General features: G+C 34.9%; 1 non-coding gene across 1 annotated transcript; it reads right to left on the bottom strand.

The window, feature by feature from the left end:
• Positions 1-2,034: 2,034 nt before the first annotated feature.
• LOC126002123 (U6 spliceosomal RNA) lies at positions 2,035-2,141 on the bottom strand. Its single transcript, XR_007492899.1, has one exon. It is a non-coding gene; the product is annotated as a U6 spliceosomal RNA (small nuclear RNA).
• Between the last annotated feature and the right edge of the window lie 8,252 nt (positions 2,142-10,393).

The following is a 10,393-nucleotide window of genomic DNA, read 5'->3' as shown; positions in this document are numbered from 1 at the left end:
TTTCTACTAGGTTCTCTAGCTTAACTGAGTATAGTTTTCATAATATGATCTCATGATATGTTGTATTTCTTGGGGTTCTGTTGTAATCTCTCCCCTTCATTTGTGATCCTACTGATTTGGGTGTTTTCTCTCTTTTTTTTTTTTTTGGTGAGTGTTGCCAGTGGTTTGTTTATCTTATTTATTTTTTTGGAAAAAACCAACTCTTGGTCTCATTGATTTTTTGTATTGTTTTCTTAGTTTCTATGTTGTTTATTTCTGCTCTGTTTTTTTTTTATTTAAACACCTTGATTACATACATGATTGTGTTTGGGTTTCAGTCATGTAAAGAACACCACCCATCACCAGTGCAACATTCCCATCACCAATGTCCCAAATCTCCCTCCTCCCCACCCGACCCCCGCCTGTACTCTAAACAGGCTTTACATTTCCCTCATACATTCTCATTATTAGGACAGTTCAAAATGTAGTTATTTCTCTAACTAAACTCATCACCCTCTGTGGTGAGCTTCCTGAGGTGAGCTGAAACTTCCAGCTCTTTTCTCTTTTGTGTATGAAAATTATTATTGCAAGAATGTCTTTCATTTTTCTTAAAACCCATAGATGAGCTCTGGTTTTTACTATTTCTTGCCTTCTGGTTGTGGTTGGATTTCTTTGCTGCTGTTGTTTCAATTCCTTGTGATGATCCTTTAAACTGTTGATTTTGTCATTTTCCTCTTTCTTGATATAGGCCTGTATTGCTATGAGTTTCCCCCTAATTACTGCTTTTGCTGTGTCCCACAAATTTTGACAAGTTGTCTCTTCATTATTGTTTGTCTCAAGGAATCTTTTTATTTCTTCCTTGAGTTGCTCTTTGATCCAGCTGTTGTTGTGCAGCATGTTGTTTAATCTCCAGGTATTAGTTTTTCTCCATTGCTTCTTCTTGCAGTCAATTTTGACCTCTGTTGCATAGTGATCTGATAGGGTGCTTCTAATGATCCTTACATCTGTGGTCTTGTATAGGTTAAATTTGAATCATAAGACATGATCTATTCTGGAGAAGGTTCCATGGGGGCTTGAGAAGAATGTGTATTCTGTTTTCTGAGGGTGGAGGGCCCTATATAAGTCTATTAGCTCTAGATCTTCTAATTTTTCATTTAGGGCTCTTATTTCTTTGCTATTTTTCTGTCTGCTGGATCTGTCCAGTGGTGATAGCGGAGTATTGAGATCTCCTGCTATTATCACATTTCCCTTCATGTGTTTCTCCAGGTTAGTGAACAACTGCCTCACATATTTTGCTGTGAGTCAAGCTTTTAAGGAAGAATTTTTAAATGTTCATCTGATTAGTTTGTTATATAAATTAGACTTAAATATAATCTATAAAATTTTTAAGCTCTAAAGTATCTACTTTTATCTTTTTAAAATTTTCCATGGCTTTCAAAATTATGAAATGTTTTATTCCACCAACTAATGATATTTTCTTAGTAGTTTTAGAATCTTTAAGGGAAGATGTTTTCTTATATAAATAAATAGTGAATTGGAAATAAAAGACATGTTGCTGGTTAAGACTATTTCCTCATTAAAACACATAGCAATAGAAAAATTATATCACACCTTGGAACTGAATTTCTTATCTATGACCAGGTTTAAAAGAAATGTCAGAGGATATCAGATGGGTTTAGACTTAAAAATTACTTGTAGTCTTAACTATTATTTATTGTTGAAAATTTTCAATTCCTTAGGCAATTTTCCATGTCATAAAATGTATTACAATTGTAAAAATATTCAAATTATTTGAAATTATTACATAGTTAATTTGAATAGTCACCACCCCTTATTAATTATTCTTGTCTCACAGTGAGTTCAATCACTGAAAACTACCATTCCCGCAAATACATAGTATTGTCATATTTAACTAACACCATTGTGAAAGCTATCTTAAAAATTCACATTAATGCAGTTAATTGTTCAAACTGTAAGATAGTAGTGTTAGCCTGTAGAAATAAGCTTATTTATTTTTTAAGCATAGCTAATGTTTCTTATTTAAGAATATTTTTTAAAAATATGGAACGCTTCACAAATTTGCATGTCATTCTTGCATAGGGGCCATGCTAATTTTCTCTGTATTGTTCCAATTTTAGTGTATGTGCTGCCCAAGTGAGCACTTAAGCATATTTCTTATATAAACATGGCTAATGTTTAATTAGAATGAGACACAGTAGTTGCATAAAAATTGTTTGTGATCGATAATTTCTGTTCCAGTTAAAAATTCCCCCGGCATCCCATATGGTCCCCCAAGCCAGGAGCAATTTCTGTGTGTATAGCCAGGAGTAACCCCTAAGCATCACTGGGTGTGGCCTAAAAACCAAAGTATATATATAATATATATTTAATATAAAAGTATTAAATTATATATATTTATATAATTTATATTTATATGTAAAGTATATATTATATTCATATAATTTAACTTCTAATAAATTTTTAACATTTAATAAATATAATTTATTTTAAATAAAATATAACATTATATGTATATGTATATGTAAAATATATTTATATATTTTATATATTTATATTTATATATCAATTTATATTTATATATAATATATATATTAAAGGAAGTGCATTGAGTAGGAATTTTTGGTAATGTAAAAAGTCCCAGATGATCTATTCCTTCTACTTCATTAGTTCTCAAATGTGGTTGTACATTGTTATTTACTAGGGAATTTTCATTATATATTATACTTCACACATATTTGTGTAAATTATAAATATATATTTCCTTCTAATATGTTTGATAGGGGAAATTCATTTACTGCTTTTTATTTGAGGGGGTGGGGTTGTGCCATACCCAGAGGCACTCAGGGGTTATTCCTGGCTCTGCACTCAGAAATAGCTCCTGGCAGGGGACCATATTGAATGCTGGCAATCAAACCCAAGTTCATCCTGCGTTGGCCTTGTGCAAGGCAAATGCCTTACAGCTATATTATCACTCTGGCCCCTGTTTACCTCTTTTTATGATCCTCACCAAATTTTAGGTTAACCTATAGAGAAACTGACCTGAAATTCATAAAGAAACCATAGTAAGAGACAGAAAAGAATATAGGAAAATGGGATACAAATTCACATCATCACCAATGAAGAAACTCTACTACATGACAATAGGACACTATAAAGATACATTTTCTAAGGTTGAGAGGGGGAGGGGAGGAGAGGGAGATGGAGCAGGGGAGAAGAGGGAGGGAGAGAGCAAGCACAAAGTGTTTTAGGTCTTTAAACCAGAATGTGGCTTATTCTGGCTCAAATTTGGTTTCTTGAGCACAAGTTTTTATTGGTTGCATGATAGAGTTTCAACAGTTATTCTATTCATCGTAATTCTGTTTTGCATTGTTTAGATATTGTGAATAATTTTGTATATACCAGTTTCACATATATTAACATTTATTTAAAATATTACCTTATTTAGCTTTAAATAAATCTAACACTATATATGCTATTGCAGTGAACATTTCAGAATATTATGTAACTTGTTATATTTCTAAGTTAATTTGAATATGGTGGTCTCTGAATAATTTCTCTCTACTCTTAACCCAAATCTTTGGGTTAAATTTACCTCAAGCTATGTGTCTCTCATACTTTTATTTCACAAAAATAGCTTTGGTGACGGGAAGGTTGAACTGGTGGAGGGAGTGTTCTTTTTGCAACTGAAACCAACTACAATTATGTATCTAACCATAGTACTTAAATAAAGAAAAAATTTTAAAAAAGTAATAAAAGTGTAAGTTATTTAAAGTTAAGATCCTAAAGATGTATCACATTGGGAAAGAACCCTTCTAATGCAGTTAAGTACCATATCCATCACCAAATACATGCACATATATATTTAAGAAAACAATGTGAAAATATTTAACTTTTGGGGCCGGGAAGGTGGCGCTACAGGTTAGGTGTCTGCCTTGCAAGCGGATAGACCGCGGTTCGATCCCCCGGTGTCCCATATGGTCCTCCCAAGCCAGGGGTGATTTCTGAGCACATAGCCAGGAGTAACCCCTGAGCGTCAAATGGGTGTGGCCCAAAAACCAAAAAAAAAAAAAAAAAAAAAGAAAAAGAAAATATTTAACTTCTACTCTCAGCAAATTTCAATTATATAACAAAGTATTCTAAATTATCCACCACATGTTATGCAACAGATTCTTAGACATAATTTATTATGAAGTTTGAGGTTTTTTAATCCATCGCCAAATTCCTTCTTTTAATCACCTTCTGCCCTTAGTACCATATTTCTATTCTGCTTCTAGAAATTATCCCTTTTAATCTATTTATTATCAATTTTATATATAAGTGAAACCCGAAATATGCCTATTTTGCTTATTTATTTCATTTAGAACAATGGTCTTATGTCTCATCTCCATTGTTTCAAGTATTAAATTTTCATTCTTCCTAATGGTTTACTATTTCGTTGCATATGAATATTAGTTATCCTCCATGTCCTTTTTATATATTCACCCACCAACTGCCTTGTAAGTAAGAGATCTTTCTCTTTCAATGTAAATGCTATTTCCCATACAGATATGACACTCTCCCACCCCTATTTTTTCAAGGAAAAAGCTCAAAATCTGGCAATAATTTCGATAGTACAGGAAGACTACATGTATTTCTTCTTGCTTGGGTAGTATACTATGAAGAGTTGAAAACTACAGAAATAATCTCCTTTCCAATTAAGCTTCATCAAGTATTTGACTTACAGCACATAGCAATTACCAGGAGAGAGGAGTTATATTATCATATAGATGTAAGCCTCTGAGGGAATGAGATCTTTAATAAAGATAACCAACCAGGTTTGAAGAAGTCTTAAAACTTGCAGCGTTTTAGAAGTAGAGTACTCATTTGCCTTTAACTTAGTGTTTTATTATTATTATTATTATTATTATTATTATTATTATTATTATTATTATTATTATTGCTTTTGTTTTTGTTTTGGAGGAGTTGCACCCAGCAATGCTCAGGGCTTATTTCTGCTATGTACTCAGAGATTATTTGTGGTGCTGGGAATGAACACTGGTCAGCTGCTAGCACGGCCAGTGCCCTACCTACTATTATTATTCTGTCCCCACATAGAGTTTATCATTATCATTATTATAATTAGGATTCTGTTTGGGACGTCAGTGGAGCTTGGGAGACCTACTCAGCTTGGGAGACCATATATGGTGTTGGATATCCAATCTGAGTGGGTCACATTAAGGCAAGTGCACTCTCCACTATACTTTCACTCTACCTTTTAATAATGGTTTTACTCTATTTTTTTTTTTGATTTTGTGTTATACCCATCACACCTGTTAGCTGCTGCATGCAACTTAGGGTTCATTTGCTTGCAGTGCTCATGGGTTCGTTTCATATTAGGGGTTGTACACTAGGCTTCCCACAGCCAAAGTAGGTTCTCTGAGCTTTCTCCCAAGCCATAAATTGTTTTAAATAGACTCTGTTGATTAATATGTCAGACTCAAGATATGTGGCATATTTTATATGTTCATTTTATAAATGTGAAACTAGAGTTTAAAGAATTCCAGAAAACTTAAATAATAATTATGGATCAAGGCTTGTCTTTCCAGTTGATTTCACTGTGTCATTCTATACAGAACACCATTAGAGAGTAAGTAAAAATTAAAGTGAACACCTTAATTTATATTTCTGTTCATTCACTGCCATGTCTACGAGCTTGATAGATATTAATTCTTATACAACTTTCACAAATAAGAAAAACTAAGTGCATGAATTTTTTTCAAAAATAATTGGACCCTGTGAACAAAGATTTGGAAACAAGAATACAACTTTCACAAATAAGAAAAACTAAGTGCATGAATTTTTTTCAAAAATAATTGGACCCTGTGAACAAAGATTTGGAAACAAGAATCAGTGACGATTCTGAGGAAGAGATCTTGTGGCAGCTCTGCATTCCAAATGTGTGAAAAAATGACTGGGAAAAACATGAACTGCAGTAAATTTTCAAGTGTGTTAGTTTCCTCTGCTTCCTGGTGACTGGCTGTCAGCTAGCAATTCTTAAAAGCTTTCAAAACCTGAGTATGATAAGCATCCTCAAGTTCAAAGACTTCCTTGCACCTTTGGACCTAAACTGCAACTTGAGTTCCTGTTTAAACAGGCTTCTCTGGGTGATTTCCAACCTTGTTGGAGACAGAGCACTGTCAGAACTAGTACCCTCAAGATTGCACAGTGCTGACATTCCCTTCACAGCTCTGTTTGAGAAAACAGAGGCTGCCTGGGAGATTGGCCTGAGGCATGCACACCTGGTACTTCATATCTGAGCCATCTGACACTGGTCACTACTGCAGCCAATTGGCCTTTCCCTCCCTCCCGGCATAGGTGTCAACTGATGCCAGGTGCATCTCAGCAACTTTAGAAAATATCTCTCCTGGAAAGGCAGCATTAAGGGAATTTCTTCTTATCAAAGGAATATTTTTTTTAACCTTTCCTTTATTGGTTTTATTTTTTCTGGTGAAAAGAAGCATCATACTCTAAGTAATTAATAACTTAGATACTTACTCTTGGCTCTCTGCTTAGGTCATTCCTAGGGTTATCAGAGAATCATATGGAGTGCCAATGGTTTGAATTCAGGTCAGTGCAAGGCAAGTTACATAGATGTTTATGCTATCTCTCTGATCTCTCTACTTTTCTTAAAATACAAATATAAAAGAACTTTCCACTGCTGTTGTGTTTTTTTTAAATTTATCTTTAAGCACCATGATTACAAACATGTTTGTAGTTGGATTTTAGTTATACAAAAGAAGTTTACCACAAGTGTGGTGAGTTCAGTTAGTTAGAGGAATAACTACACTGACAACTACCATGATAGTGGTAGTGAGAGAAATAGAATGTCTGTCTCGAATACAGGCAGGGTAATGAGGGAGGAGAGAAATGGAGGGTATTAGTGGTGGGAATGTTGCACTGGCGAAGTGGTGTGTTTTTTTCAGTGGCTATTTCTGATTCTATCCCTCTTGATGCTGAGAGGACTATATGTGGTCCCAGGTCAGCTGCATGTGAAGTGGGCACCTTATTCCTGTAATATTGCTCTCTCAGTGTAGTGAGAAATTGTCTAGGTCCCAGTTCTTTTTATACTTCATAGTTACCTAGGACTAGAATGTTATTAATATTAAAACACATTATTAAAATTATATGATCATAATTGTTTAGGTCAATGTATATTCCAGTGGCAAGAGGATCTCTTCTTAGCAGCATAAGATATTTTATTGATTGGTTTGAATAAAAACTGAAACTGGCAGAACAGCATCATCCCCATCGGTACTATTTGTTTTTATTTTAGAGAGGTAGGTGATTATGCTCAGTAGATATCATCAAGTCTATAAATTGTTCCTTTCAAAATTCAACTTTTGTTTACTGTTCTTTATAATAGGTAAATCTTCATGCAAATTTTGGCTGTGCTTTCAAAATTACTGGGAATAAATTAAAAAAGAAAATTAAAGGAGAAGAGAAGAGAAGAAAAAAAGAGAAGAGAAGAGAAGAGAAGAGAAGAGAAGAGAAGAGAAGAGAAGAGAAGAGAAGAGAAGAGAAGAGAAGAGAAGAGAAGAGAAGAGAAGAGAAGAGAAGAGAAGAGAAGAGAAGTAATAAAGATGAAAGGAAATAAGACTCTGCACTCAGCAGGACTCAGAACTTACATGTGACTTTCTTCAAAATATTTCACTAGATCTCACTCCTTGCAAGAGATGATGAGTTTAGGGGGCCAGAGTAGTGGCGTAAGCTATAAGGCGTCTGCCTTGTTCGCCCTAGTCTAGATCATGGCTTGATCCCCTGGCATCCCATATGGTCCCCAAGCCAGGAGCTATTTCTGAGCACATAGCGAGGAGTAACCCCTTAGAGTCACAGGGTGTGGCCCAAACCCCCTAGAGAGAGAGAGAGAGAGAGAGAGAGAGAGAGAGAGAGAGAGAGAGAGAGAGAGAGAGATGATGATGATGATGATGATGATGATGATGATGATGATGATGATGATGAGTTTCGGAAGGATGAGCATTAAATTACTGAAACAATAACTTTTGTTGAAAAGAGGTCCAATTGTTATATACGAGGAACAACTCTGGCCCCAAGAGATCTTTTTCCGAACATAACTCAGGCCAGAAATTCACAAAAGAGATTCTTGAAAACTCACAATAATGCTCCAAAAGGCTGATTTCTCCTTAATTGGATTCAGTTAACAAGTCACAGTCTTTTCCTTTATACCCATAACGTTGAGTGTAGATTGTTCTGACCTAAGCTTATACAATTTTCTCTTTAACACTAGAAGTAATATATATATATATATATTAAAATTTATAAAGGGTAGATAGACATGGATATGGACATCAGAATTTCATAAAATTTTTTGCTCTAGAAATGATATAGGAGGGGCCGAGTGATATCACAGTGTATAGGGCATTTGCCTTGCACGCAGCCAACAGAGGTTTGATACTCAGCAATCCATATAGTTCCCCAAGCCTGCCAAGAATGATTTCTGAGTGATGAGCCAAAATTAATCTCTGATTGCCTCTGGGTGTGTCCCAGAAACAAAACAAAAACAAAAAAGAAAAAAATGGCAAAGGAATATAATAATATCTTATAGGCTTATTAAGAAGCCCTACTTATAATTTGTAGACCAAATTACTTTATGTTTTTATGCCACCATCTCCTCAAAGGCTAGCAGTCTGTCCTAGTATCTCCTTGTAAATAATGTTCCCTGTATAATTATTGCCATAACAATTTTCTGTCAGTTAACATTATTATTAATTTTATTTAATAATAATATGAGATCTTTATTGAAGATACAATGTGCAATATTATTTGTTGGTTTATTAAATTACTTTAATTTTTGCTTGCAAAATAGTAAAGATCACTTGTGTTCCACTGTATTTTATAATTTGCTTTAACACAAGTGAACTGAAATTTGAAGCAAAATATGTTGGTATCCTTTACTGCTCATTCATTTGCAATTCTTGACTTCCAACTAAAATAATTGTTATTTCTCAGACTCTTCAGCTTTATAAAAGATGGGGAGGAACACAGACCAAACTTCCTATATGCATCCACATGCATTGCAAGGAATTGTTGACTCTAGACCAGGATGCTTTTTTAAAATTTTTGAGAATTCATTAAAAGAAAATTTATCCATATTTTCCCAGCAAAAGCAACTCCTTCTCAGGACATATATTGAATCAACTTGGCGAATTCCTTGAATTCTTAGTAAACAAAATTATTTTGTTGTTGTTTTGGGGCCACATCTGTTTGATGCTCAGGGGTTACTCCTGGCTATGCGCTCAGAAATCGCTCCTGGCTTAGGGGGACCATATGGGACGCCGGGGGATCAAGCCGTGGTTCGTCCTATGCTAGTGCTTGCAAGGCAGACACCTTACCTCTAGTGCCACCTCTCTGGCCCCAGTGAACAATTCTTATTGATTTATATAATACACACACAGCTTCTGGGGCAATAGCACAGTAGTAGGGCATTTGTCTTGCACGTACATGGCCCACCCAGGTTTGATTCCAGGCATCCCATATGGTCCCCTCAGCCTGCCAGAAGTGATTTCTGAGCACAGAGCCAGGAGTAACCACTAGTGTTGATGGGTGTGCCCCCAAACCAAAAATTAATCAATAAATAAAAACACAAATTCTTTATTGTTTTTAGTATTATTTTTATTTAAGCACCTTAATTAGAAAAATGATCATAGTTGGGTTTCAGACATAAAAAGAACACCCTCCTTCACCAGTGCAACATTCCCATTATCAATGTCCCTATTCCCCCCCACCCCACTACTTCTACTTTTCTCACTTTATTAACATTGTCACCATAGTTGTCAGTGTAGTTATTTCTCTAACTGCACTCATCACTCTTTGTGGTGAGCTTCATATCATGAGCCAGTCCTTGCAGCCCTCATTTCTATTGTCTCTGAAAATTATTACAATAATTCTTATTTTTCTTAAAATCCATAGGTGAGTGTGACTATTCTGCGTCTCTCTCTCTCTCCCTCTGACTTATTCCACTCAGCATAATAGATTCATGTCCATCCATGTATAGGAAAATTTCATGACTTAATCTCTCCTTACAGCTGCATAATATTCTTTTGTGTATATGTATATGTACATATGTGTATATGTACCATAGTTTCTTCATCTGTTGAAGGGCATCTTGGTTGTTTACAAAGTCTGGCTATTGTAAATAGTGCTGCAATAAATATAGGTGTGAGGAAGGAATTTTTGAATTGTATTTTTGTGTTCCTTCAGTATATCCCTAGGAGTGGTTTAGTTGGATCATATGGGAGCTCAATTTCTAGGGTTTTTTTTTTTTTTGAGGAATCTCTGTTTCATTTTCCCTAAAGGCTGGACTAGATGTAATTTCCACCAACAGTAAATGAGAGTT

The sequence above is a fragment of the Suncus etruscus genome, chromosome 2 (assembly GCF_024139225.1).
Source record: "Suncus etruscus isolate mSunEtr1 chromosome 2, mSunEtr1.pri.cur, whole genome shotgun sequence".
Classification (NCBI taxonomy): domain Eukaryota; kingdom Metazoa; phylum Chordata; class Mammalia; order Eulipotyphla; family Soricidae; genus Suncus; species Suncus etruscus.
This window is presented reverse-complemented; position numbering and strand designations above follow the sequence as displayed.